Source organism: Vicugna pacos, chromosome 4 (assembly GCF_048564905.1).
Source record: "Vicugna pacos chromosome 4, VicPac4, whole genome shotgun sequence".
In the NCBI taxonomy this organism is placed as follows: domain Eukaryota; kingdom Metazoa; phylum Chordata; class Mammalia; order Artiodactyla; family Camelidae; genus Vicugna; species Vicugna pacos.
This window is the reverse complement of record NC_132990.1, coordinates 25,167,005-25,194,010: the sequence shown is the minus strand read 5'-3', so window position 1 is coordinate 25,194,010 and position 27,006 is coordinate 25,167,005. Positions and strand designations below refer to the sequence as shown.

The following is a 27,006-nucleotide window of genomic DNA, read 5'->3' as shown; positions in this document are numbered from 1 at the left end:
GTGACTAATTGTTCCTCGCTGTTTGTCTCAGCTTACTTATTAAATCAATCATTTAATTCATACAAGAAAATTATTCTTCAGACCAGTTTTTGCCAACAGCTGGGAGAAGCAGATCTAGAAGACCTCTGTAACCCTGGTTCAGACCTGTATTCTTTTCAGCCTTTGCTCCCCTGCTTCAGAGTGGCGAGAATGTGGACAGCATTCTGTACTGAAATATCATTACTGGGCAACCACGAGCCTTAAGTGTTTCCATGGGAAAACATAAACTAGAAAACAAAAACTTTCAGTGAAAAACCCTAAAAATCAAAGGCAAGCCATAGTTCGCAAATGCATGCAACCAACGAAATAACAACATCCAGAATACAGTCATGGCAAAGCAGTAAGAAGAAGAAACAATTCAAAGGAAAAGATGAGCACAGGATAGAAACAGCCAATTCACAAACCATAAACATATGCCAATAAACATAGGAAAAGATGTCCTGACTTATCAGGAAAATGCAAATTAAAACAATATTATCATTGTACATCTATGAGACTGGCAACTTTGTTTTCAAGTCTGGCGAAGTGGGCAAGTAGATTGGTACAATTATTTTGGAGAACAATTTATCAGTAATTAGAGAGTTAAACGTGCTTATTCTAAAACAGGACTTTCACGTCTAGGTACATTTTGGGGGGTGGTGTTTCCCAACCCCTTTTCCATGGTGGTGAACAGGGAGAGTCTGATATTCATACAACACACTGGGGTAACCTGAGGAGGCTGCTTGCCGCAGAAGGGGACCCACCCAGGGGTCTGTGTTCCCTTCAGGTTCCACTTGGCTTCCCTGAGGGCTCAGGGGCTCCACGTCTTCCACCCGACCGTGGGGCCCTGCTGTGCAGCACTGGTTGGAAAGCTCTGCCCGCTCAAGGAGATATATACAGAAATGTCCCCAGTGCAGTTTTTACTGTACACAAACCAAAACAAAATGGCAACAGCCAGCAACTTAAATACCCATTGGTTGGGCAATGAATAAATAAATTCTGTTATACACTTATACAAGGGAACATCATACAGCAGTTAAAATTCATGAGCTTGAATACAGGGATGAGTTGCAAAACCCTAACGTTCAGTAAGAAATGCCAAATGCAAAAGCATCCACATGCTATATACCATAATGTATGCATGGAAAATTTTAAAACAGACAAAACTGCACACACCTACATATCTACTAGGTACAGAAATGAAAATATGCATGGACAGGATATCATCACCTCCAGGACAGTGATTGCTTATGGAAAAGGAGGAAAGGCAACTGGAACTGACGGTGGGCGAGGGACTCAAAGGCTCTCTGGGACATCCCATTTCTTAAAAAACAAAAATAAGTGAAGCAAATGTGGCTATAAATTATATGTTAAATCTCGGTAGTATATACATAGATTTCTAATATATTTTCACAATACTTCTTGTGCATTTAAAATATTTCATAATTAATAACAAGCCAGATCAATGATTTCAAGCCTGGATGCACATTAAAATTACTGAAGAATTTAAAAAATTTTCCATGCCAGGGCTGCATCACAGATCAAGTGAGTCAGAAACTTAAGAGGTGGGGCCGGACATCAGTATTATTTGAAAGCTTCCCCGGTGATTCTGATGTGCAGCCTGGAGGTGAGAACTGCCGAATTAGATGATCTCAAAGACTTTTCAAATAATATTCTCTTTTTCTAAGCATTTTAATTGCACTGTATCCTCACATGGTTTCAAGTGAACACAGTTGTGTGAAAAGCCAAGGTTTGTTAATATTCACTGAGAATTTCCCTTCTATTAAAAGCAGTTATCTTTTCTTGGTGTTCATGCTTTTGTTTTCCAGAACCACATGTTACTCCTCTCCCATTTAGCTTGCTCGACTCACCCCCTTTCTCCTACCACCTTTCTGAGTCCATCCCAAAAGGCAATTCATCCAAGTGCTGCAGACTTAGGCTTTAAGTCATTCGTATGCATTGCTTTTGAACATATTAAATAGATCCATATGCTTATCTCCAGTAAGATAGAAGTTTTTCCTTCAGAAAGCAGAATACAAAAAAAAAAAAGCATTCCAATGTGTATACTTAAAAAATTTTAAGCAGGCATCTAAAATGAAACAGAAATTAAAAGTAACTTGGACTAGAATTTTGAACATTAAAACATTACAGCGAATTGGGAAAACACACACCAAATATATATGTCTACTTTATACCCAAAAAAAGTTACTCTTTCCCTGCCACATACAGAGGCGGCTCTCATAATGGCTCCACTTCAGTCAGAGCTGGATCACATGGAGAACAGTAACGAATGTGTCCTTTTCCAACATTTCTACCCCTAAAGGCTCTTTATTATCCTCTCCAACTTCAGAAATACCTATGACGTTATTGTTAGCCAATCAGAGCTTCAAAAGGCTTGAAATAACTGATCGAGCCAGCCACACTGAGTTGATACAGAATAAAGAAATGTGACATTCTCCTAAGCCTGGGCAGTTGTGTCATGGATAAACGTCTGATTCCCATTAGATTTCCCCGAATGTGGAAAAATCGCTTTCAGACCCTCAGCACTACCTCTGGGGATACTTATTTTAGATGAGAACCACTAACTAAAGTGCCATTGTCTTGAATAAACCCCACCAAAATCTGACCTCACGGAGAGTAAGACAGGGAATGCTGAAATACAATACATGTCAACAGACCAGGAAAACTTCCAGCACTACTTAAGTTTCATTGGAAGGCAGACTGATATCCCAAGAGGGGGGAAAAAAGGCAAGAAATCATGCCATAGTTACAGGATCAGACAGACCTGGGTTTTAATCTAGAGTCTACAGTTTTCTAAGGCATGACCTTGGGCAGGTTACTGAATCTCTCTAAACTTCAGTTTCCTCACATATAAAGCACAGAGAATGGAAATAGTTACTTCCATAACCAACACCCAGATCTTGGTTGCTAATACTACTCTCCAATAGGAGGAACCAGGTCTCCCCAGAGAAGTGGCTAATTCCAAAGCTGGGGTAAGACTATAAAAGATGAGCCTAGAGCTCCAAGAAAAACAAAATAAGGGGCAGGGGTATGTCAAAGGGACATAAGGGCCAACTGAAAGAGCTCTCAGTGGCCAAAACTGAGATGATGTACTCAATAAATAATGAGGAATTGGATTATAACCATAAGTATTAAATAAATATCCTTGAGTCCCTAGTGACATAAATAAATGATTGAATAAATAAACGGGAGAGATAGACAAATTACCCATGCAGAGAATTTCCAAATAATTCATGTAGATACTGCCCCCTCAAAGAGGTGGGCAGAGCTCCCTACCTCTTAACTATGGGCTGCACATAGTGGTTTTCTTCCAGGGTACACTGTGGCGGAGAGGAGCTAGCAGGTGGGGACAGTAACTTCTCAGTGGAGAAACCTGACAAACACTCCTTCAGCCAGGAGTTCCAGCAGCTTAACGTTATCAATGATGAATCACGTTGACAGCAGGCACTCTTGACACGATGTGACGAGGGTGGCACCTTCCCTCTGTAGTGTTCCCCCAAGGACCCATTCCCCCGTACACTCAAGAGAGAAATCCAAATTGAAGCGCATTCTACAAAGTACCTGACTGATATTGTTCAAAACTGTCAGGGTCCCCCAAAACAAGAAAAGTCTGAGAAACTGTCCCAACCAAGAGAACCCTAAAGAACACAATGACTGTGTACTGTGGGATCCCTGGGCAGAAAAAGGGTTTTACGTAAAAACTAAGGAAATCTGAATAAAGTATGAGCTGTGGTTAATAATTATATATTGATAATAGTTCATTCATCATGAAAAACTACCATGCTAATGTAAGATATTAGTAATATGGGAAATTAGGTGGACGAGTATACAGAAAACCTCTATAGTATTTTTAAAACTTTTCTGTAAGTCTAAAACTATTCAAAAATTAAAAGGTTATGAAGAGAAAGAGCCACCTCACAGGGTGGTGGGGAGGGTTAAATCAAATAACAAATCTACAGCATTTAGCACAGTGTCTGGCGCACAGTACAAGCTAATATCTGGTCACCACTGTTGGGTAGTGGCAGTAAGCACACTTCACGAACCACTCACCAACCCATTCCAGAACTAGAATACTTATATCACCTGGGGAGCATTAAGAAGCAACTAATAAATCCTTAAGTATTTATTTGCATCTTTAAACATAAGTAATCTTGAGAATCCTATTAATTGTTATGTTTGCTGGGTGAGTCTACTCCATCACTCTTACTGTTCCAGCATTATTCTACATAGAACTCCGGGACAACACTTGGATCTTTAAACTTCCTCTGCACAGAGCAGGGCAATGCTCCTTCTAATAACTTTCCTCTAACTCTGTCTCCTGATCCAATGAATTCAACGTTAGTCATCTGATGAGAAACGTGCTGCATACACCTCCAGCACATTGGACCGTCTCCGTACTGCTACAGCCCTGCATGCGGCCTCAAGAGTGCATTTCACCATCTGGTGTTTGCTCCCCCCAAAATCTCTGGCTCCTACTTATATATCCATCCCTTCTATTTTGCCCATTAAGCCTCTTTGACCCTGCTTTCAACTCAGATTGGAAATCACAGCAACCTCCTCTGAGTGTTTAATTTAAATTTGCTTTGGAGCACTGGGGCACAGCGCTGTACTAAAGGTATCTGCAGGCATTCTGCATAATCTCTCCTGGTTTGTCAACTCCCTCTGGGCTGAGGCCAACTCCAGCTCCACCTGGTAACCTTCTCCACATTTAGCACCAAGTCGGGCACATTCAGTGCTCCAGTAAACATTTATCGAAGTGATGCTAATTGGGATGCTATCCAAAAAGTTAACTGAAGCACTCAAATGTGAGGATTCCTCTCCCTTAGCAGAGGCTCCAGAGAGGGCTGCCCTGAGTTGTCTAGGGACAATTCCCAAGAACGAATGACGAAATAAAATAAGAATAAAAGTGTCCAGTGACTGCCTTCTTTTCCCCATCAGCTTTTTCCCCATAGTCTAATGTTCCCTCTTCATTTATCAGAATCAGTCATCTTTTCTTTTGGTTCCTTTTTATTGCCAGTTACAGTATTCTTGGCAAATTAGCAAACACAGAAATGGTTAAACCCAACATGTTCCATTTCTTCAAGACCAAGGAGGGGAGTTTTGAGGTCAAACTGTTGATTGCTAAATTATACAAACAGCTCAAATAGGACTCTAATGGAACAGATACAAGTGATAAGAAAGGGTGGTATTGATGAAGGGAAGAAATGAATAGGGCCTGGGGCAAACATGCCCAGTGTGCTGATCTGGTGGTGGGAGTCACCCTGACAGGAGTGACTGGGGATATAAAAAATGCAGAAAGCAAGAAAAAAAAAAGAGAGAGAAAAAAGAGAATATTCATGGAAAAAGGATACTAGGCAGAGAAAGGAAAAGCAAGCAAGCCTGAAAGCAGACCCTGAAATAGCCTACAGAGTACCTTCATGCCTCTATAAGGTGTAACACATTTACCGCAACACACCATGGAGGAATAATACTGAGGGAGAATATCGTGGTGAACTTGGGTAATCTTCTTCCTAATAATTGCCATTTTTTGAGACATTCAACTGTTTGGATTTTTTGTTGTTGTAAATAGACAAAAATCTTTGCCTAAATGAATTGTAATATAGCCCTCATCTACTATTCAAGAAGAAAAAATATAGAAGCAAAAAAAAAAAGGACTCATCATCCATCCATCCATCTTATTTCAAAAGCATTTACTGATTGATACCATATGCCAGGTGTTTGCTGGGTCCTGGAGGTTCAGGGATGAATAACAAAGTCCCTGTCCTCCAAGATCTCCCAATGCAATGGCGGGGTTGGGGTGGAGAACAGAAATAAGTAAATACAAAGGCAGCATGACCAGTGACATCATGAGAGTAGCACAGACACTCTGGTTGGAGGGACATATTCACGTTGGCCAAAGGAAAAAGATCACTCTTTCATGGATTTCTTCAGATTGTCTTGCAGAGGATACAGAAAGCTGAGAATGAAACCTTGCCCCTGACATTTCCTGACTCTGACCCTCAGCAAGTCATTGAACTGCCCTGCACTGCCTCCTCTGTACAATAGTATCATTGCAATTATTGCCTAAAAGTAGCTTAAATTTACTGGCAAGATCAAATGGGAGATCTCTGTAAACGTAAAGAAAGGGCCGTAAGTATATAAATAACGATTGTCGTGTAAAGGTGAACATTTTCCCCCTACAGCCTCCTCCGGCCCACTCAAACCCCTGTAAGAACGGAAAATTTTGCGCAGATCTGTTCTTTCTCTTGTATGAGCGACTGAATCAAGCTTTACTTTTTTGATTGACTACACTGGTAGTGAGTGACTTCCTCAGACCTCTGGTTACCCAGACATCAGTGCGTTCTGTGAGAGAGACCATGATGGGGCATCTTTTTTTTAGGCATTTTCAGAGGCGCCACCCCCATGGCTACTCAGAATTGGATTCCTGGACAGTAGTTAGAGTGGTCTGATTTTAGAACCCAGGTTTCCAGTCTAGTCAGAGATGGATTCATATTCTGGGACAGCCAAGAAAGAAAAATTTAAAAAAAATCAAGAGATATCACATATTAAAAAAAAAAAAGAAGCTTGGATCGTATTTGAAAAAGATAGTAGTGACTGAGAAGAGGAGGAAGGGCGACAGAGAGTGAGTGTGGGAGGGACCATCTCCCACAGGCTGGCCCGGGCTTGGCGTCCCGGGCGAATCCAAAGCAAATAGGCCTGCAGGACTTGGAGCCGCATGCTTTTCTCGTGAGCCCAAAGAACGTAAAGCTCCCTTAATCCACACCAAAATAAAACTGAAATGTAAGCCGGCAAGAGTCGGGACCCAGTGTGACCTCTTCCACCAAACCACAGTCCATCCTCCCACTGACGGAGCTGCCTTGCCAAGCTGATGTCACCTAACAAAATTCTCCCTTGTCCCGCCCCATCCCCCTCCCATATTCTTCGGATTTTTTTTTTTTTTGCCACCCAAACAGCATCCCCAAATGCCTCCCCTGGTGACATCACAGATAGCCATGGGTTGCTTCTGGTATCCCATCTGTTCCTGCAGGCCTGGCCTCCGCGAGGGCGAGATACGAGGAGCGCGGAGCGGAGGCCGGGAGGGGGCGGGGCGGGCCGCGCCTTTGAAGCTGTTTCTATCGGGCGCTGCAGCTGTCGGCGTTGGCTGCGGGGCCGCTGATTGTCCTTGTGGCTCCCGGAGCCGGCCGAGCTCTGCGCTTTTGGGTATTAACTGGGCTTTCATTATGTGAACGGACCCAGAGGCGTTTGCAGTTGATTCCTGTATCTATATTGATTCATAAAAAAATGCCAATAAATAACAGCTCTCTCAAAGCTGCTTTTAATGCTTCGGATAATGAGTCGGTTTTTGTTTTCCCCCGCATTTTTCTTTCCTTTTTCTTTTTCTTTTTTTCTTTTTCAACCGATGACCGCATAATAGATCACAGAATCTTCAGGACGATGGACAAAAGATTGGCTAAATCACCTTATTACAGTTCCATATAGTTGAAAGGAGGCTTAATGCTAAATTATTAGATCCTGGCTATTCTGGCAACCGAGAAAGAATAATGCTCCGAAATACCACGGTGGTGCCTCTGTGCACCCATTGTCCTGGGAGCCATTGGCACGCCCTCTGCCTTGAGTCAGCAATCCCCTGAAATGACCAGTGGGACCCAAATTCAGGCTGGGGGAGTGAGTCTCTTTTATTTTTTTAGTATATGAGAAATTACAAGCTATTTTAGGGCCTGAGTTTTCCCCCTCAAAATCTTGTTTTACATTTGTGTGTAACTGTGGGCAAAATTATGTTATTAGATTTGAAACACCCCAAATTAGGCATGTCACAGACGGCTTCGGCCTGCAGAATTACCGCATATTATCCCACGGTAAGTGGAGATGGAAGTAGAAATTGCACATTTGTTTCATTTCACTGAAACTTTTCAAAGGAAGGAAGGATGTTCATTAAAAGTTAACAGTGACACAGCTGTGCAGAACTCTCAGAGAAAATGTCATTGTCACGGGAGCCTGACTGTGACCAAGTATCCTTTTCTGGAGCAGAAAGTGAGGTTCCTGTGGTCTGCCGAGCTGGTAATGGCATTAAAAAAGGACAGCAGTGCCCCCAAGAGTGTGGGGATGCGGATGGATTCTGGAAGGCGGTTGTTCTAGCCTGTGTGCCGTAACTTCAGCAAGAAGTAAATACGATTTTGTTTCCAAAAGCTAGGGAGAATCGGAGCTCCTAACGAAGCTCTTCCTCTGGTTTCTGGAAAGATGGGTGGACATCATTTCTTTGTAATAAACTGTGTATTTCCAATTCTCTCTCTGTCTCTCTTTCTTCCTCTTTAAATAAAAGGTACACGGGTGTTAGATGGACAACAGTGGAAATGCAAAACAAACAAACAAAAACCCCACTGCCTTACTAAACCTGAACTTTCATAAAATTACTGTTGCCCTGTTCAGCTGCATGTGTTTCCTGCAGTATTATATACAGTTGTCTCTCATACAATCTCTGAAAAAAACAAAAAGACAGCGTAAACAACCGTGGCTTAGGTAAATATGCAAAGATAACTGGGTATTCCTGCTATGAGATAAATTCCTCTTGAACTGCTTCATGCAAATATTCAGTGATGGCAATGGAAATCTGAGTAGTAAAGATAATTAGTAAGTGCTAATTTTGGAAAAAACAATCCATATTTCTCACTTCCAAGAGGTTTAAAAATATCCAATGTGATATATTATAATTCGAAAAATGGGTAGAGAATAAAAATCTATTTTTTCCCCAAGATTTGAGAAATTCTTCACAAGTCTTTGCCTGACCCAAGACTGAGACTCAGAACCAATTAAAAAAAAATTAAATTCCTGTTTAAAACCCTATGAAGTAATGATTATATTGGTACCAATGTTCTCTTTCAATTTAATAGGGAAATGACAGCCAGGAATATCATGCAAAACCTTTATCCTACTGAGGTGTTCTGCCATAGTAGTGATACAAATGCATGTCTATTAATCAAGGTGTATTAATAAGGAGGGAAAATAAGATTCCATTCAGAAGGATCCAAAGAAGACATAATGGGCACACACTGGCTTTCAGAGCACACAAGATAAAACAGAAAAATGACAGATACTAAAGGGCTGGTGCCGCTCTGTCATTGTTACGGTCTTCCCATGTCACCTGTTTCGTCACCAGTATAATATTTCTTGTAATGGCCTTCATTTCTTTAGTGCCCACTATGTCCCAGGGTCCATGCAGTATGTTTACACAATAGGAATACTTCCCACACCATTACTGGAGATGGCAAAGACCTTTATTTTTGATAAGGACTCTGGAGTGGAATAGAATAGCAGTGGGAAGAAAACGAGAGAGAAAGGGATTTATCTCCAATTTGTAAATTCTGTTCCATTTTTCAGCGCAACTTCTTCTTGACTAAACTCACAGCAGTTTAGGGCTTGCGGGGAGGGGAGAAACCTCAGAATATCGGTGCCGTTTCTCTTCCCTGAAATATCTACAGGTTATTTCCCAGCCTCTTCTGTGCTTTCCCTTACCGTTCCCCAGCAATCCTACGGCAGCTCTACGAAAGCCTGCAAAACCAGCCCTGCAGCTGGAGGAAACTTCTCCAGGGTGGGCCATATTTTCTGAACCTCAAATCAAGACACACAGCCTAAGAAATAGGGGTATTGGAAAGAAAAAAACTGGCTAAACTTTGTGAAATTTAGACCCTCCTAGAAAATCCAAGGCACAGAGTTGCCACTCTTTTACGAATCCCTGGGTTACAATTCACAACTGCACACCAGACAAGCCAGAAGTCAGAGGATACTGGGATTCTTTCCATGTCCTTAGCAGGTCTCTGACTAGGTTCCCGTGGGTGCTGCCTCCTCCAGTGGGGCCAGGTTAGAACGTTTGCTCCAGGTCACCTTCTCCCGAGTGTCTGTCTCAGCAACTCAACTTCAGAGACTTGAACAAACAGGGTTCCAGAGCTTGAGGACGACTAGTCTATCTTTATGGAGCAAAACAAGCTGCTAAAAACAACACAGAACTAGAACAAAGGGTTCTTGTACATGCAAAGACTGCTCCACTCACAGTCTATCTCTGACATAGAAGTCCGAGATCGGTGTCAACTCAACAGCAAACATTCTATAAAGCTACTCAGCCAATGTGGCTGGGAGGCAGGGAATTTGATAATCTAGTCCCTTGCCACGTGTGGCCACGGAGCACTTGAAATGGGGCTAGTGCAAATTCAGGTGTGTTGTAAGTGTAAATTCCTGCAGGAGTTTGAAGATTTAGGACACAGAGAAAAAACATAAAATATTTCATGCACAATTTTTTTTATACCGGTTGGTGAAATGATTTTTTTGGAAATATATTACTGGAATTAATTTCACCTTTCTTTTTCTTTCTTTAAGTGTAGCTATTAGAAAAATTTTACATTACACATGTGGCTTATATTTAAGGCTCCCTTCTAAGGCTCATACTACAAATTTCCATGGAACATCACTGGTCTCGATAATTGAACAGAGAAACAGAATGTGATTTTTATAGGCCAAGGCAACAAATTTTTAGAAATTACCCCTGCTTTACTCTTAAGTTTGCAGTTGACAGTGATACCAAAATCCTACATATGGGATGAGAGAAGATTTTACACGTGCACTTTTGTTTTGTATAGATGTATTTTTTATTAGCATCGAGTCCCTTTTTTAATTAAAAAATAGGCAAAGAATTTGTAGATAATTCAAATATCAGCTTGAAATCCAGACTTGCAGAGACACAGTTTTTAGTTTTTAACTTTTAACATTCTAAGAATCATAAATAGTGATTTTCTTTATCTCTCTGCCTTCAAAAGATTATTAAAATAAGTTTACTTGGATTAGATTTTAAAATTCTTTACACTCAGAAGTTGTGTTCAAGTGAAAAATGTTAATGTTGTGTATTTGGGGCTTATAGTCACTACTCTGAGAAAAAATAAAATACTACAATAGTCAGTCAGTAGGAGTTGTTTGAAAGTTGCATATATATTCTAGGTTTTATTGTGATCCTTAATAATTCAAGAAGGTTCTTGTTTTTGTTTTTTTTTTTTTGAATTAAGCAACTCAGTGAATACATATTTAACATTTAATTTAAGCAACGGGCTGAGTGTTGCCCAAATGTACTCTGTGCCCAGCCAGCTCACGGTCTTCAGATTCTTTTACCCGCATGTTGAAATCATCTTTCTATGACAATTTTACCTTGGTGCGTGTAACAGCTAATCAGCTGTAACAAACAAGTACTACATCAAAGGCAAAAACACACATTTTTCTTCACTAGCAAGTCGTGGGGTTTAAAACTTCAATAGCAACTTTAAAGCATGCTTTCAAAATAAATAGCACCATACAAACAGCAGAAGGCACGTGAAACCCGAGCTTTATATTCTGTTTACTTACAGTCATTCCATTTTGCACTGATCATAAATACTTAATCTTTAGACAAAATGTTTTCACACAAGGACAAGATTCTCGCTTAATAAACATACAGGGATAGTATCATTTCTTACTCAGAAAGCTTAAAAATATGTGCACTCAGAAATATTCGCCGTAGTACTTGCAAAGCTGAGCTTCTTCATGCTCAAAGAGATCAGTCCAAGGCAGACACCAAAGGGACAGTTTTGCAGAATAAAAGCTACATGTTTTTTCCCCTTGGAATTTATTCTGTTTTGTTTTGGTTTGGTTTATCGGCCCAACTTTGGATTGTTGTGGCATCAGGTAAGAATCTGTAAAAACATACGTCCTCCCCACTCTGAGTAACATACAGACCACAGCTGTAACTGAAGTTAAGCCACCAGCTAGGAATAAAAGCACCAGAAAACAAACCAACCCAAACCTAAAGCAAACAACATGCTTATCACATAATAACTATTGAATAATGCAAATATTAGCAAAGCAAACCAAGCAGGGAGCCTCCATCTCAGGAAGAAGACAAGCCAGCAAATAGAAGGCAGTGATTGGAAAAGCAGATCGGCTCTTCCTCCTTGGTTCGTTACTGAGGAAAAGTGGATCAGGACTGACATCTGCTGGCCTTGTTAATGGGATGTACCCATTGAAACCAGAGCCTTGGAGAACAAAACATTCTGGTGGGGTGATATTGCATCACTGGCCTAGGGAGGAGGCAATGGCTTGGCAAAGCCCTTCCTGGTGGGCAACTTGCAAAGTGACCAATCAGCGGCCGCTCCTCCAGCCAAGAGTAGCCTCAGTTTTTTCCCTTCTTTGATATTTCACCTTCAGAACCAGGAATGTTTTTCGAATCACCCCAATAGGGGACAGAATACTACCTAGGTGGATTTCTAGTTAGAATTACACAAGTTTCAAGAAGTAGTGGTCAACTAGACACTCAACAGAAATGAAGATTTCAAGTCTTTACCAAAAGGCTCACTGAAATTACTTTAAAAGGTGAAACGTGTGTCCACACCCTGACAAGTTTGGTAGCTTCCGAGCAGGACTGAGCAAGGGTGTCCGCCTCTTGAAGGTTCATCAAGTCAAAATTCCAAATCTAGCTTTTGTCATTCCCACCTCCACTCCCATCATTTCTTCCCTGGGATTTATCTGCCTGCACAGGTATCAGGTTTGTGAGATTTTTGTCCTCCCGAGGCCTTGCTTCTAGTCTCTGTGGTCTTGGTTTCTTAAGCACAGTGTTATTCATCACCAGGAAAGGTAAATGCCCACTGGCTTGGAAGGTACGAGAAGCGTGGGCCAGGGTCTCTCTGACTCCAGTCATCTTCTTGGCACCTCACTTGCTTCCTACTACATAGTAGTTACCCGACAAATCTTGATGGCCTGACTTTGAAAGTTGAATATTCTATATTCCCCTACATTGCTTTTAGTCATACAATTGCTTTTTGGTGGCTCTGAACAGAGCTTGATAGTCTGGCACTTAATTAGATACACTAGTTCAAATGGGAACTAAGCAGTGAGGCTGATTTCCCTTTGAGTCTCCCACCAGTACCCACATCCCTATCATTTCAATCTTACCTCCTACGGGAGGCCCAGGTCCTACTGCTTGTAATAGTAAAATTAGGTCATGGGTTATAGAAACTCTTCTCCAGAACAATCTTGAACATGCTTCATCTCAACGATAAAAGTGAGACTGGTGGGCCAAAAATCTCTCCCCCTTTACCCTTTGCTTATATGACTTCTAAAGGAGGTCAGAAGTGTACGTGGCTGCTGGCATATACATGTGCGTGCCTTCTGGGGTACGTGTGCTTGAGTCAATGGACATAAACAACTTCCTTTAAAAACATGTTTTTATAAAGCATATGGAAAACATGAAACCTGGAAAACTTTCCCCAAAGACAGAAGGAGGACAAAGCCTGGAACTTTGACTGCGAGAGCATGTAAGAGGCATACTCATGATGCACTAGCTTTCAAAACAACAGCAAATACTGTCCAGCTTAGGACAAAGCTGAACCAAGTTACCACCTCAAACTACATTTTGGGAGGTGGAGGCCAAAAAGTGCATATAAAACATGAGCCTTAAGGGGAAAATTATTAGCTTATGTCAAAAAGCGTACAAACCCCATTTTCTCTTTTCACCTTCTTTCCACTGCTGTGCTTTGTCCCCAGCTTATGCAAAAGAAGAAAATTATTTCACTTTCCTTTTTCTTTAGGTAGATATATATATATATATGTCAATGTATAGTCAGTTTACAATGTTGTGTCAGTTTCTGGTGTACAGCACAATGCTTCAGTCATACATGAACATCCAGAAATTCATTTTCATATTCTTTTTCACCATAAGTTACTATAAGATATTGAATATAGTTCTCTGTGCTATACAGTATGAACTTGTTGTTTATATATTTTATACATATATTAGTTGGTATCTGCAAGCTTGAACTCCCAGTTTATCCCTTCCCACCTCCTTTCCCCTCCCCCGGTAACCATAAGTTTGTCTTAGTCAGCAGAAGGAAAGAAATAATAAAGATCAGGGAGAAATGTATAAAATAGAGGCAAAAAAAAAAAAAAAAAGAAGAAGAAAATCAATCAAACCAAGCGCTGGTGTTTTGAAAGAGTAAACAAAATTGACAAACCTCTGGCCAGGCTCACCAAGAAGAAAACAGAGAGGACACAAATATATAAAATAAGAAATGAAAATGGAGAAAGTACAACTAATGCCACAGAAATACAAAAAATCGTAGGAGAATACTATGAACAACTCCATGGCAATAAATTGGACAACTTTAGAAGAAACGGACAAGTTTCTAGAAGCATACAGTTCACCAAAACTGAATCAAGAAGAAACAGATCATTTGAACAGACCGACCACTGGAAGTGAAATAGAATCAGCAGTAAAACAAAATTCCCTGCAAACAAAAGTCCAGGGCCAGATGGCCTCACTGGGGAATTCTGTCAGACATACAAAGAAGAGCTCATACTGATCCTTCTCAAACTCTTCCAAAAGATTCAAGAGGAGGGAACACTCCCAAACTCATTCTACGCAGCCACCATCACCCTGATACCAAAGCCAGACAAAGACACTACCAAAAAAGAAAATTATAGGCCAATATCATTGATGAACATAGATGCAAAAATCCTCAACAAAATATTAGTAAACAAAATTCAATAACAGAAAAAAGATTATACACCATGATCAAGTTGGGTTCATCCCAGGGGCACAAGGAAGTTTCACTTTTCTTAAATACAGCTGGAGTAAAGGGTTTTTGTTTTTTTGGGTTTTTTTTCAATTGTTTTTTGCTCTGCTTTGCTTTGTTTTTGTTTTTAGAAAAAACTGAGGAGATAATTCTGAGTATTTCTCCCAATGGTTAACACCATTAGGGATTTCATAATTGATACATATTTCTAAAATCCTGTAAACCCCAGTATTATTCTCAGATGTAAAAAAAAAAATAGATCTTAAAGGAAACAAAGGGCTTAAATTATTGGGTAGTATCCTCTCAATATTTATAACTCTAATTTCAACAGTTTTGTTGAAAACATGTTAATTTACATTCTGGAAAATAATGTGAAGGGGGAAATAAAACTTGTCCCTCTCAAATCCTTTGCAAAGCATTTTGCTTTTTATATACTACGGTAACCTAATAAAGACACCGTCACTTGGCAGATGGCGTGGCATATTAGCCTTGGGAAAAAAAAAAAAAAACACTAGATGCCAAAATTATTAACTCCAACATGCTCAGAAATAAAAAATGAAAAATGAATTTTTGATTCTTTCAATAAAAAAAAAATTTTTTCTCTTCCTGCATGTCATCCTGCAACAAAAAGTAGTCAACACGTAAAAAGCTTTCAGTTGCCTACTCAAAGGCCATTTGCAAATACCAGGAAGTATTTGAAACCGTAACTCGGAAGAAATCACCTTGGCTACTATTCTCAGTCCTGTTTAAGGCCATTTTGGCCAACACATAGAGACTCTCCATTTTCACATTGTTTAGTAGAACATTTCTTTTGTGTTGCTCATGCATCTTTATCTCTGCCTCCCTCCAAACATAGTTGATGGAATAAAGAATTCCCCCAGCTCTGTACTCCTGAAATCTAAGCGTCATGGCTCTGAAATGAGGCAGAAGGGGTACAGCTGGCTTTCCAGGCCATGGTGAGCCCTGCTCAAAATAAAGTCTTGTCTCTTTAAGAGATGATAGATTTCTGCAAGCAGCCTCCGCAGGCAATGCAAGGCGCTCACGCCAGGTGGCAATGCTCCCATATCCCTGTTTCAGGGTGTCAAAGATGTGGGGCACCCCTTTCCCTGAAATTTCTCCAGCTTTTGTGGAGACTGATGATCTTATCTGGTAATTTTGTAGAATCTTCATTCTAAATGTAAGTGATACTGGCTCTTTCCCTTCCCTTCCTTTCCTCCTCACCTTTCTTTCTAAAGAGCTCATTCAGCACATCACTTTTGAACCTCCTCTACATCAGGACAAAAAAGTGAGAGAGTGATGTGTGTTGTAATTTTTCTTACTAAAGTAATACAGAAAGAAAGGAGATTATCTTGTTTAGAGAGAAAAGGATGAAATTTTTTTGCACCATACTAGCCGGCTGTCTTTTAAAATATTGTCATGTAATTTCAGTGCCACCTAAAATGTCTACAAATGCAAACGAGTCTCTGCCAAAGAGATGTCATAATTCGGATTCCCAGAAAGGAATTCTATGCCCTAAAGAGATAAACAGAGATTCCTATGAAACATACTCCAGGCCACTAGTCTGCTATGGCCAAACCTCCAGGAGAACATTCCAAATATATGGACCAAGGAGATGCATCTCTTTGGATAAAAAATTTTTTTTTCTAATTTCCGGATTTAAATTTCAGTGTGTCCTTTCTGAAAGGTGAAATTTAGACAATGTTAAAAAATAATCTGGCAATATTGACTGTCTTTCACCTCTGCGGTTCACTTTCCTTTCTATCACGTGACTAGATGAGGCTTCCTTGGCCAGAAAGCAGACAGGAGACATTTCCGTGCTGTGGTCTCACGATCTAATACTGAAGCTCCGTGACTCTTTTTGCTGTATTTATAGGTTTCATCGGTCCCTACTGGCCGCCGGGAGAGCCAGGAACAGAAGCATCCAAAAGCACACTTACTGGGCTGCAGATTCTTTCAGTCAGTAAATAATTATTGAGTGGCTACCAAGGACCAGGCACTATTCTAGGCACTGGGGATACAGTAGTGAACAAGAAAGGTCTAGATGGAGGCAAACCCCCAAAATTGGAACCAAGATTATGTGTCTGAGTGTGTGTGTGTGTGTGTGTGTGTGTGTGTGTTTATACAGAATAAAGTAGGTCACTTCCCACTTGTTCAGAATACTCTCTCCTACCATCTTGCCATTTTTTGCTGAAATTTTCATCATGGAATTGATTCCTTCAATTTAGTTAATTCTGTCTTTATTTGGAGAATATCTCATCTTCGGAATATTAATAGGGGCGGGATCTGTTGCTCACTATATGAGCTAAAAAAAAAAACAGATTTGTTTTCCCCAATTTGTTTTTCAATAAGAGAGTAGCTACAAGATGCAAACTACTGTGTACAGAATAGATAAACAGCTGGGTCCTACTGTATAGCACAAGGAAGTGTATTCAATGGCTTGTAGTAACCTGTCATGAAAAAGAATATGAAGAAGAGTCTATATATATAACTGAATCACTATGCTGTACACCAGAAACCAGTACAACATTGTAAATCAACTGTACTTCAATTAAAAAAAAAGCTTCAAAAAAGAGAGTTGCATGACTTAATCTCCACCAATCTAATACGTTTGCTCCTGGCTTTGACTTAGGAGGTAGTGAGTTAAAGAAACTAGGACCCCAGAGGACACATTCTGGGCGTGGACGGTGAAAAAGTAGCAGCAACTTTATCCTTTCAGGGGCAGCCATGTAATGACAGCATCCTGTTTTGATGCTGGAGGCATTAGTGGTACAAGCTTCAGTGACCAGCCTTTAGCAGCGATAGCAATGGTGTTTTCAGTCCTTTTTCATTTGCCACGATTTTAGCGGTGGTTCTAGCTTGTCGGAGAGACTCTATGTAGTTTTTCATCCATTTTTCCATTCCTCCTGGGCATACAGCTGGACTATATCTTTCGGTCTTCTTTCTGAGTTAGGTGTGAACTTATTACTAAATTCTGGCTAATACATTGCCATCAAAAGAAAGACGTCACTTCCAAATTGAACTCTTAAAAACCTCCCCCCAGATCCTTTATAATCTCTTTCCTTCCATCTATTAGCTGACTGGTGATGCCTGAAATAACCTGGAAGTCACATGTAGAATATGACAGAGCCTCCACCAGCCTGGGTCCCCAAATGGCCGCAGGGAGCAGACCCTCCTCACCAATTAGATTTCAGTGAATGTGAAACTTACAGTATTATGCCACTGTGATTTCAGGATTTATCTCGAGAGCAGCTACATTTTCCTAACTAATGTACACACTGTACCAGAAGCGGAATGTTTCCCTAACGAAACCTAGAATGCATGATTTTGGGAAAGCAATGAGGATGTGAGTGGCCAGGAAACTGGCTTTGGAGGCTGCTAAAGATGAAGATCTATGTTATGCAGTGGAAAAATCGGTGATAAAACTGACTCTTGATATAACTCAGAAGACAAGTCAGCTGTATGCGGATTCTTTAGCTCTAGGGGAAAGGGTTGGAAAACAGAATGTTAGTAGCAATTTGCAAAAGAGCGGATGAACTCAGGAAAGAACTGGCTTGCTTTCAAACAAAAATGAAACTGAATGTCAGAAACTAGAGGTGCTGAAAAGTTGGAAAAATTACTTCTCAAACTCAAACAGTAAGAAATCAGATTGAATAAGACTTAGCCCTGCAGCAAAGATCAAACCAAGGGTGTGGTCTTCCTGTCTTAATCTGATGGCCTCAGGCAGCAGATGGAGACTCATGGGGACTAGGAAGCAAAACCATAAGTCAGTCTTGAGAATTGTGACTAGGAAAGAATTCTGCGTATGGTTACTACACAGGAAGCTGATTGGAAGCAAAGAGATTAGACATTTATGAGGTTTGTGAGGGAAATATACCGCCAGAGAAAACATGAGCTTGGACTAAAACAAATCTTTGGGCATCAAACTAAGTTTGGGGCCCCTAAACTCATCAGCATATATGGGCTTTGAAAGCTGTGCAGCCCCCAAGGAGGGAATACTTTTCCCCATCCATATCAGAAGTGGCCAAAGAGGAAAGAACAAAGAAGAAACTGTCAAATGGTGAAGCCAGAAGCCACGAAAAACAATGGACAAAAGAGTTTCTCCCAGAAAGCAAACCTAGGGTTTATTCCAGAAGCCTTCCTCATCCCCAGGGTAGGGCCTTCAGGATGCCTGCACACTAAAATTTAACATCTTTACACACCAGTGATCGCTGTCTACCTTCTCTTTTCCATAGTGGTGGGTTTACTGCAGTTACTTCATTCTTGTTCTATCTGTGTGTATTAGATGCTCTGGGGAAGAGGCAATAGGTACCTCGTTCTGCTAGGCATAGGGAGCTGGACCACAATGAGCCGTGGACCTGAACCTGACGGAGAATACCGAGCATCCGTAGGTAATCTGAGCTTGGAGCCAGACTCAGCGACTGGACAACATTTGGGGGTGTTATCTTTCTCGGGGAGGAGATGATTGCGTTCTCTGGGCTGGAGGAAGCATGGCATAAATATTTGGTGACAAGAGGATGGGCTGGATCAGAGACTGGCTAGCTGCTCCTCTTTGTGACTGAGCCCCAGCTGGACTGTAATTCCTAAACTCTCTTACAGTTAAGGATGGTCACGTGACTGGGTTCTGCGCACCAGTGTGAGAACAGAAGTGATGTGTGTTGCTTCCAGGCTTGGCCTATAAAATTTTCACACGCGACTCTCCATTCTCTTGTTTCTCCCATCTGCTGACAGAATGTTGAGGCTCAAGGTGATCTTGGGAGTCACATGTTGAAAATGTTTAGGCTCTCGTCAGCCTGAACTCCTTAGAGATTGCACGGAGCAAAGACTTGCCTCCTTTCCTTCAAAACCAATCGAACTTTGAGTGACAAGTACAGCACCCTGTCTGAAGCCATGGAGATTTCCTGGTTTACTTGTTAGTACAGATGGTGTATCAGTTCCACAACTAACATATCAGTGCTGCCTTAGCTTTACTCCTGCCCGTTTTTTCCAAGCTTGGTTCTGCAGCCTTCATGGCCATCATGCGAGCTTCTGAATATCCTTCCAATTTCTTTCTTTTCTGTTTGTCATTCAAAATTAGCTTTTCTTGTTTGCAACTAAAAACCTTGATTGGTAGATGAGTTGTAAAACTTAAATTAAATAGTGTCCTTAACATAACGCCTGACATGTAACTATTCTACAAATATTAAATGTCCCTTTGATTTCACTGGAAGGATCAGCTTAATACCTCCATACGAGTCAATAATAGAATCCATAATAGAGTCAGATAATATCTCCATGCAAATCACATTGTTGTCTCTGATTAGCTGACCAGCTGTTTAGCAATGCCTTGAGGAAGATATTGTATGCTATCAGTAAATTGTGATGAGACAGGGAGAGGAAGTCTGCCACATTGCTGAGCTGGAGTAGGTCTGCAGAGCAACCAGGTGTGTGACCCGCTCAGCTCAGGAGCTGAACGCAGGTAGGAATGAGCAACAAAAGGGATTGCATGAAGCAAACTTTGTCCATTTAATTTTTCCCAAAGGCGTCATTATAAATAATATATAATAATCCAGGTAGTGTGGAATAAAAGTTCAGAGCCTTCTCAAGATGGGAGAAAGACAGGTATTACTTGAGAATGAATCTTGACACCCAGCAACCACACGAGGACGTAGAACATTTCCAAAGGAGAAGCCCTCAGTTCCTACGGTATACATTTGTCTGCACAGGAAAACGTTAATGAGTAAAATACACCTGCAGGTAGGCAGAATTGTATTTTAGACCATAAGGTTTAGTTAGTTTCACTCTTGGTTGCAAGGAAGAGTCAATTACATTAGTTCAAGTAATGAAGGTTCATTATAAAGATTCACATGGCAAAAAGGGAGATGGCATTTTCCAGAAACCCATGAATATGAATCACATTAACCAGGTTTCATGGATCTGAAACTGAAAGATCATTCAGAATCTAAGTTTATCTCTAAAGACCTATGAAACCTGATTTGGTTTATCTTCATTCTCACTCTAAACCATGAAGTTATTTCAGCTACTTTTTGTGTCTTTCTTGCAATCAGCTATGACTGATTTATTCCACATTTGTTTGTTCTGCCCTTAGGGTGTGGCTTTCTTCCTCATGGTCCAGTATGGCAGCTTGAGCTCCAGCCATCACATCCAAGTTTCAAGAGACCAGGATAGAAGAAAGAATAAAGAAGAAAAAAAGGCAAAGAGAATGTGCCTACTGTCACTGAAGATAAATTCCTGGAAGCTACCTTAGAATACTTCTGTTTATATTGTCTTGATCAGAATTTATTCATAGGAGGCTGAGAAATCTAATCTTTATTTTGGATAGTCATGTACCTAACAAAAATTGGACATTTTATTGTATGGAAGAACATAATATGTTCTGAGAGATGAGAGAAAAATGAGAGAATCAAAGAGGGAGTAACAATCTCTAGAATCATACTTTTAAAATCAAACACTGAAGTAGTACTTACTAGTTTTCAGGCACTGTTCCAAAAATGCTTTACAAATACCAACTATTCTAATCCTCATAGCAACCATATGAAGTACGTGCTATATTATCGCCATTTTATAGATGTTGAAACTAGGGCACAAAGAAGTTAAATTATGTCCCATGTCACATAAGCCGTTAAACAGCAAAAGCTGGGTTTCAACCCAGCCAGTCTGGCTAAGCACTACCACAAAACTTGGGAGTAGTGGAAGGGGGCTCCTAGTGACATGCTGCTAAATGTTTAACAGCTGGTCCTCTGGGGTGAGGGGGACCCTGATTTGTAATGTGACTGATACCCAGTAAATACTCTCACCATAGATCAACAGCCCCAAGAACATACGTAATAGCAAAATGTAGCCACATAATTAGGAAGTGGTGAGTTTTGAGTATTTGTTTTCTTTTTAATATAATTGATTTTTTCTTTTTCTTTCTTTCTTTCTCTTTCTTTCTTTAATTGAGTTATAGTCAGTTTACAATGCTGTGTCAGTTTCTAGTGTACAGCACAATTTTTCAATCATACATGAATATTCACATATTCATTTTCATATTCTTTTCCATCGTGAGCTACTACAAGATCTTGAATATAATTCCCTGTGCTCTGCTTAATATAATTGATTTAATTCCAAGTTTATATCATTTAGTTTTTTAACACTGGCTATGTTCCACCACAGGCTCGCAAATTTCATGAAAATTTAACTGGGCTCTTGTGAGCAGGTGCCAGTCACCTCCAGCACAGTTTTGCACTGGACGTTCAGTAGCAGAAAGTCAGGAGTGAGGGAAAACAAAGAGGATGAAGGTGATGAGCAGAGAGCGAGTGGGTGTTCCTGGTCTTCAGGTAGACACTGCTCTTGCCCTCCTAGAAGCATCTACCTTCCTCATGCAGCCATTTGGACACAGAACATCTTCCACCTTCTCAAACGGGACATTGCTCCTGTACTGTGGGGCTGAGAGTACTTGGCTTATCCTAATTCAGACTCAGGTCACAGAAGCACATAGAAAATGGTAAAATTAAAATCCAGTCTTATTATTTTTCTCCTCATTTCTGTTGGTATAGGGAGTATCAATTTTAGTGATAACCAGTCTCTGAGGTTAGTCTTTTGTTAGAGTTCTGTTCTCTTGGGCACCTTGCAAATGTCAGCAATTTTTACCAGACCTGTAACTGATACTTAAAAATGTCGATTAGTGATAAGTAAAAAGTAATGAACTATGTATGATTCTTGGCTATGTCTGTTTCCATTTTGACAGTGCTATAAAAATGAGCAAAAATATTAAGATGTTATTCATTTAGAAACCTAAACATCCCTGATCTTTAATTACGGCTGACAAAAATCATTATTAAATAAAGACAAAAATAAGTCTTAGCAAACACACATTGCTGGGTGTGTTTAAGGTATAAGCAATTTCGGTAGACAGTTCTGGGTACTGATTCGTAGACTGACCCCATCTTGGTCTCAGCATTGTGTTAGTAACGATGGTACACGTTCACATTTATGACCCACACAATTTGTCCACTGATCTACTACAGAGGTCTGAGTAGAGTTCAAATAAAGCTCCTGAAGCTGGGGAGGGGAGCTCAGCCCTAGCCAAGCCTTCAGATGACTACAGCACTGGCTGACTTCTTCACAGCAATCTCAGGATTGACTCTGAGCTAAAAATACTCAGCTAAGCCCCTCTTTGACTCCTGACTCTCAGAATCTATATGAGATAGCGAGTATTTGTTGTGTTAAGCCGCCAAGTTTGGGGTGGTTTGTTACATAGCAGTAAAAAAAGTAAGGAAGTAGGCTGTCCTTCCTTATGGCCCGGCACAATCTATTCTAGATTGCAATCACTCCCTCGTGTGTCTGACTCTGCCATGAACCTCTTCTGCTTTGAGGAGAGGAATTCAATTGACTGTCGAATCCCCAAGCCTAGAAGACTGCGTAGCACACAGTAGGTCTCACTAAATGTCATCAAACAAATGAACAGAGCAAGATGAGACGAGGGACATGGTTTCAGACCACAGTGTAATTGCTGCTACCTAAAGAGCGAGTCAGCACAGGTCAAGCTGGGCTCTTCTCTCCAAGGGTGAGAAATGCCTAATGAACATTCATCTCCCCTCTTCTGCTGTTCCTGGCCTCCCCACCACCCTCCCCAATACCTCACAAGCCAATGCCTATTCCTTTCTCGCCAGCCATGGGGCTCTGGGAGAAATAATCTGGGATCTATAGAAGGAGCAGGACTTAGCGGAGAGAAACGAAATTCCTCCCACTCTCTCTCAGTGAGAAGGAAGAGTTTCCACGATTCCCCAGACAGGGGGACTCAATTCGTGGAGACCGTCTCCGGAGAAGACTGCTCAGGGTGTGGGATATAAAATTAAACCAGACCAAGGGGTAAAGCAAAAGAAAGGGTGGGACAAGGGGCTTTTAGATGATTTTTTATTTAGGGACTTTAAAACATGTTTGTTAAGAAGAGGCTGAAAGTTCAGTTACTGCTCTAAGTGGTGTGGTGTCTGGTTACAAATGTTCCAGGACAGGCACGTCCACTTGGAGACCCAGCCCTGCTCACTCCAGGAGCGACACATCACAAACTATCCCTCCCCCTGCCCCCAAGCCACACCTCTCTAGCAGGCAGCTGCCTTCTCCAAGTGGAAGAATGTATGTAGGAGGTTTTCAAAGAGCCCCTGGGTGGCTCTGAACAGCCGACTCCTATCGGGCATGAGCTCTCAAAATCAAAGTCTCAACGAAACAGTACGAAAAGACCAAAATGCCTTTAGTTCAAAAGGAAGAAATTTCCAGGGAAGTGCGTTAGCTATCGGAGATCCCATTTGGGGGCAGGTGGAGCCTTCCCAGTGTGCTGAAAACCACACTATTTGGGGGAACACATTAGGCAAATTTAAATAGCTTTTACTCTGTTTCTTCACATGGTCAAGAATGTTGGGGAGGGGAGCTTGGTCCGTTACATTACCACTTCCCATTAAGAACTTTTCTGGGGGGAAATATGTCGCATTCAGCTTGGTATTGTGTGTGGAGACCTGAGCGTGGATTTCAAATCTCTCGTCTGTTATTTCTAATTGTTTAACCACAGGCAGCTCAGCTTTTCTGAGTCTCAGTTTTTTTAATCTGTCAAGCGAAGACACTGGTAATTACCCCCTAGCACTCACTAAAAACATGTTCGCTGAATCTGAATAGGGTTCTTAAGGCCAAAAGAAATAAAAAAGCTGCAAGGAGAACTTGGGAATGCTCGATTAAATCTAAGGCCTGCAGGAAAAAGTAAATCATAGGATGCCTACCAGCTTGGGATGTTGTGCTGCTGTTTTCCAAAGATAACTTAATATCATTCCAGGATACATAAAAACCGCCCGGCCCAAGAGAGCCACAAAACTGTACTTACACTGACCATGTCAAGCTCAGTCTTTCGTTTCTCCATTTTCAAAAGAATATTAATAAAACTGAAAATACGCTGGAAAAAGCCACTAAAATAGAGGCAACACTGCAAATGACTTGCCACAGTTAGTAGCCCTAGAGTTCTATGTGGTCCAAGAGTTTGAGCTTCCACTATTTCCATCTTTAGAGAATTTCTGAAGCGTTCATTCATGTCTGCTCGGCCCTTTCATCATCATTAGGTAAAATATCTCTGTGACGAAGGCACACAGGCCCTCTCTGGAGTCTAGGGAGGCCCACGCCATATCCAGGTTAAGTAGCAGACATGATTCTAAAAGTGAAGATACACAGAAGCAGAACTGGACACCACGAGGCCAAAAGACTCGTTTGCCTTACCACACCCCCTGCCCCGGCCTTGTTTATTTCAGTTAGCTTAATAGTCAAGTTGATTGTCTTACTGCTTCGTGCCTCAGCTTCCCCATCTGTAAAATGGAGTTTTTATCGGATAGGACAGTAAAAGGACTAAATGAATTACTATCAACAAAGCACTTCAAAGTGTGACTGGCATATAACATGTGCTAAATAAATGAGAGTTGTTATTATAGTAATTATTACTAATTTTTAAGGCAAATCGTTTTCATGTAAATGTTATAAAAGGTTTCAAGTATGGCTCTTCTCCACGAAAATCCAAAATATGTGTAAGTACATAAATATTAGGTCCCAGAGGGGAGAGGGTACAGCTCAGTGGTAGAGTGCTTGCTTAGCACGCACGAGGTCCTGGGTTCAATTCCCAGTACCTTTGTTAAGAATTGATAAATAAGCCTAATCACCTCCCTCTAAGGATTTTTTTTAAATTAAAAATTAAAAAAAAAATTAGGTCCCCTTTGATCCTGGCCCCCCAGGATAAATGTTTCTCTGGAAGCCTTCTCTCATCAGCCTCTACACACTGCCAGATAAGCCAAATCAAATGGTTTTTCCATTAGTTTTTTTATTGCTGGGTAACAAATTACCACAAATTTAGCAGCTTAAAATGGTACAGACTTACTATCTCACAGTTTCCGTGGGTCAGGAGTCTGAGCCCAGCTTACACGGGTCCTCTGCTAAGGGTTCCCGGAGGCGGCAGTCGAGCTGTTAGCCAGGCAGCATTCTCAGGGAAAGGCTTGACCAGGGAACAATCTACTTCCAAGATCATTTAGGTTGTTGACAGAATTCATTTTCTTGCAACTGTAGAACTGAGGGCACCAGGTTCCTGCTGGCTGCTGGCTGGAGACCACCCTCAATTCTTTAAGGCTACCCACGGTTTCCTGCCACATGGGTCTTCCCAGCATAGCCACTTACCTCACTAAGCCAGCAAGGAGTCTCTGGGGGCATGCCCAGCAGCCTGATGGAGTCTTACAAAACATGACATACCCACGTGGATGGCATCTCACCACCTCTGCTATGTTCTGTTGATCAGAAGACAGTGACAGACCCCGCCCACCCTCAGAGGCTCACAATTGCACAAAGCCTGCAAGCAGGCAGGCCACCTCAGAGGCGGGCCACCTCTGCCGCAGAGAGGAAAGGCTGTGCCCAACTTCCATTTAAGTTCCCCAGTTCATTTTCTGTTCCAACCACAGAGGTCAGGCAAGGCTTTATAGCCTGTTAATTAGAGGGATGAAATGTAGGGAAGGCCAGGGAAAGAAGAAAGAACTGAGCTTAAGGGAAGGTCAAAGAAGAGACAGTTACTCTCCATGTGAACTGTGGAAATGATGTCAACGTTAAGAACAGCTCCTTAAACTCCCGCAGTCCCTCCAGGATGGCTTGGGGAAAGGCAGTCTGAGTAGGCACCTGAAGTGTCTGAGGTTCAGGCTTAATTCAGCCTTCCTTGGACCTACCGATGGGAGTTTGGAAACTGGCCCTTCCCTATGAACAAAACTGCCTTGCAGATTAATGGGAAGACATCTTCAACCTTCTTTAAATACACAAAGGATTATCATCAAGACACCATCAATAATTCTCTATCTCTTCTGAGGAGAGTACAGGGGGAAATGGGCTTGAATTTCAGCAAGAAGAAATCTGTATAGACCTAAGGAAAAAACTCTTAACAGTCATGATGATTACTCACTGAAACAGGCTATAAAAAGAAGCTATGAAGTACCTGTCCCCTGAGTTGGAAAAATAATAGGCCAGACAGCTATCTAGACGGTGGTCCAAATGGCAGTGAGGAGATGGCCCAGACCTTTCCACAGAGTAACGCCTCAAAAATAAACACTTAGTAATGTCTCCGTCACTTGGGGATGCTATAAACTAGACTGAGTGGCTTATAAAGCACAGAAATTTATTTCTTAGTTTCAGAGGCTTGGAAGTCCAAGATCAAGGTGTTGGCAGATTCAGTGCCTGGTTAGAGCTTGATTCTTAGTTCGTAGATGGCCATCCTTTCTCTGTGAGAGCGAGAGAGCTTTCTGGGGTGTCTTGGAGAAGCGCATGAATCCCATTCATGTGGGCTCCACCTTCGTGACCTAATAATCTTCCAATGGCCACACCCCCAATGTCATCCCTTTGGAGG

The 27,006-nt window shown here is 41.3% G+C and overlaps 1 long non-coding RNA gene across 1 annotated transcript in view; it reads right to left on the bottom strand.

Moving 5' to 3' along the window:
* LOC140696018 (uncharacterized) overlaps window positions 1–25,887 on the bottom strand; it is a 53,044-nt gene extending 27,157 nt beyond the window's left edge. The window contains exon 1 of the long non-coding RNA XR_012071938.1: window positions 25,800–25,887. This is a non-coding gene — a long non-coding RNA (uncharacterized lncRNA). The remainder of the gene's footprint in view (window positions 1–25,799) is intronic.
* Window positions 25,888–27,006: the final 1,119 nt, after the last annotated feature.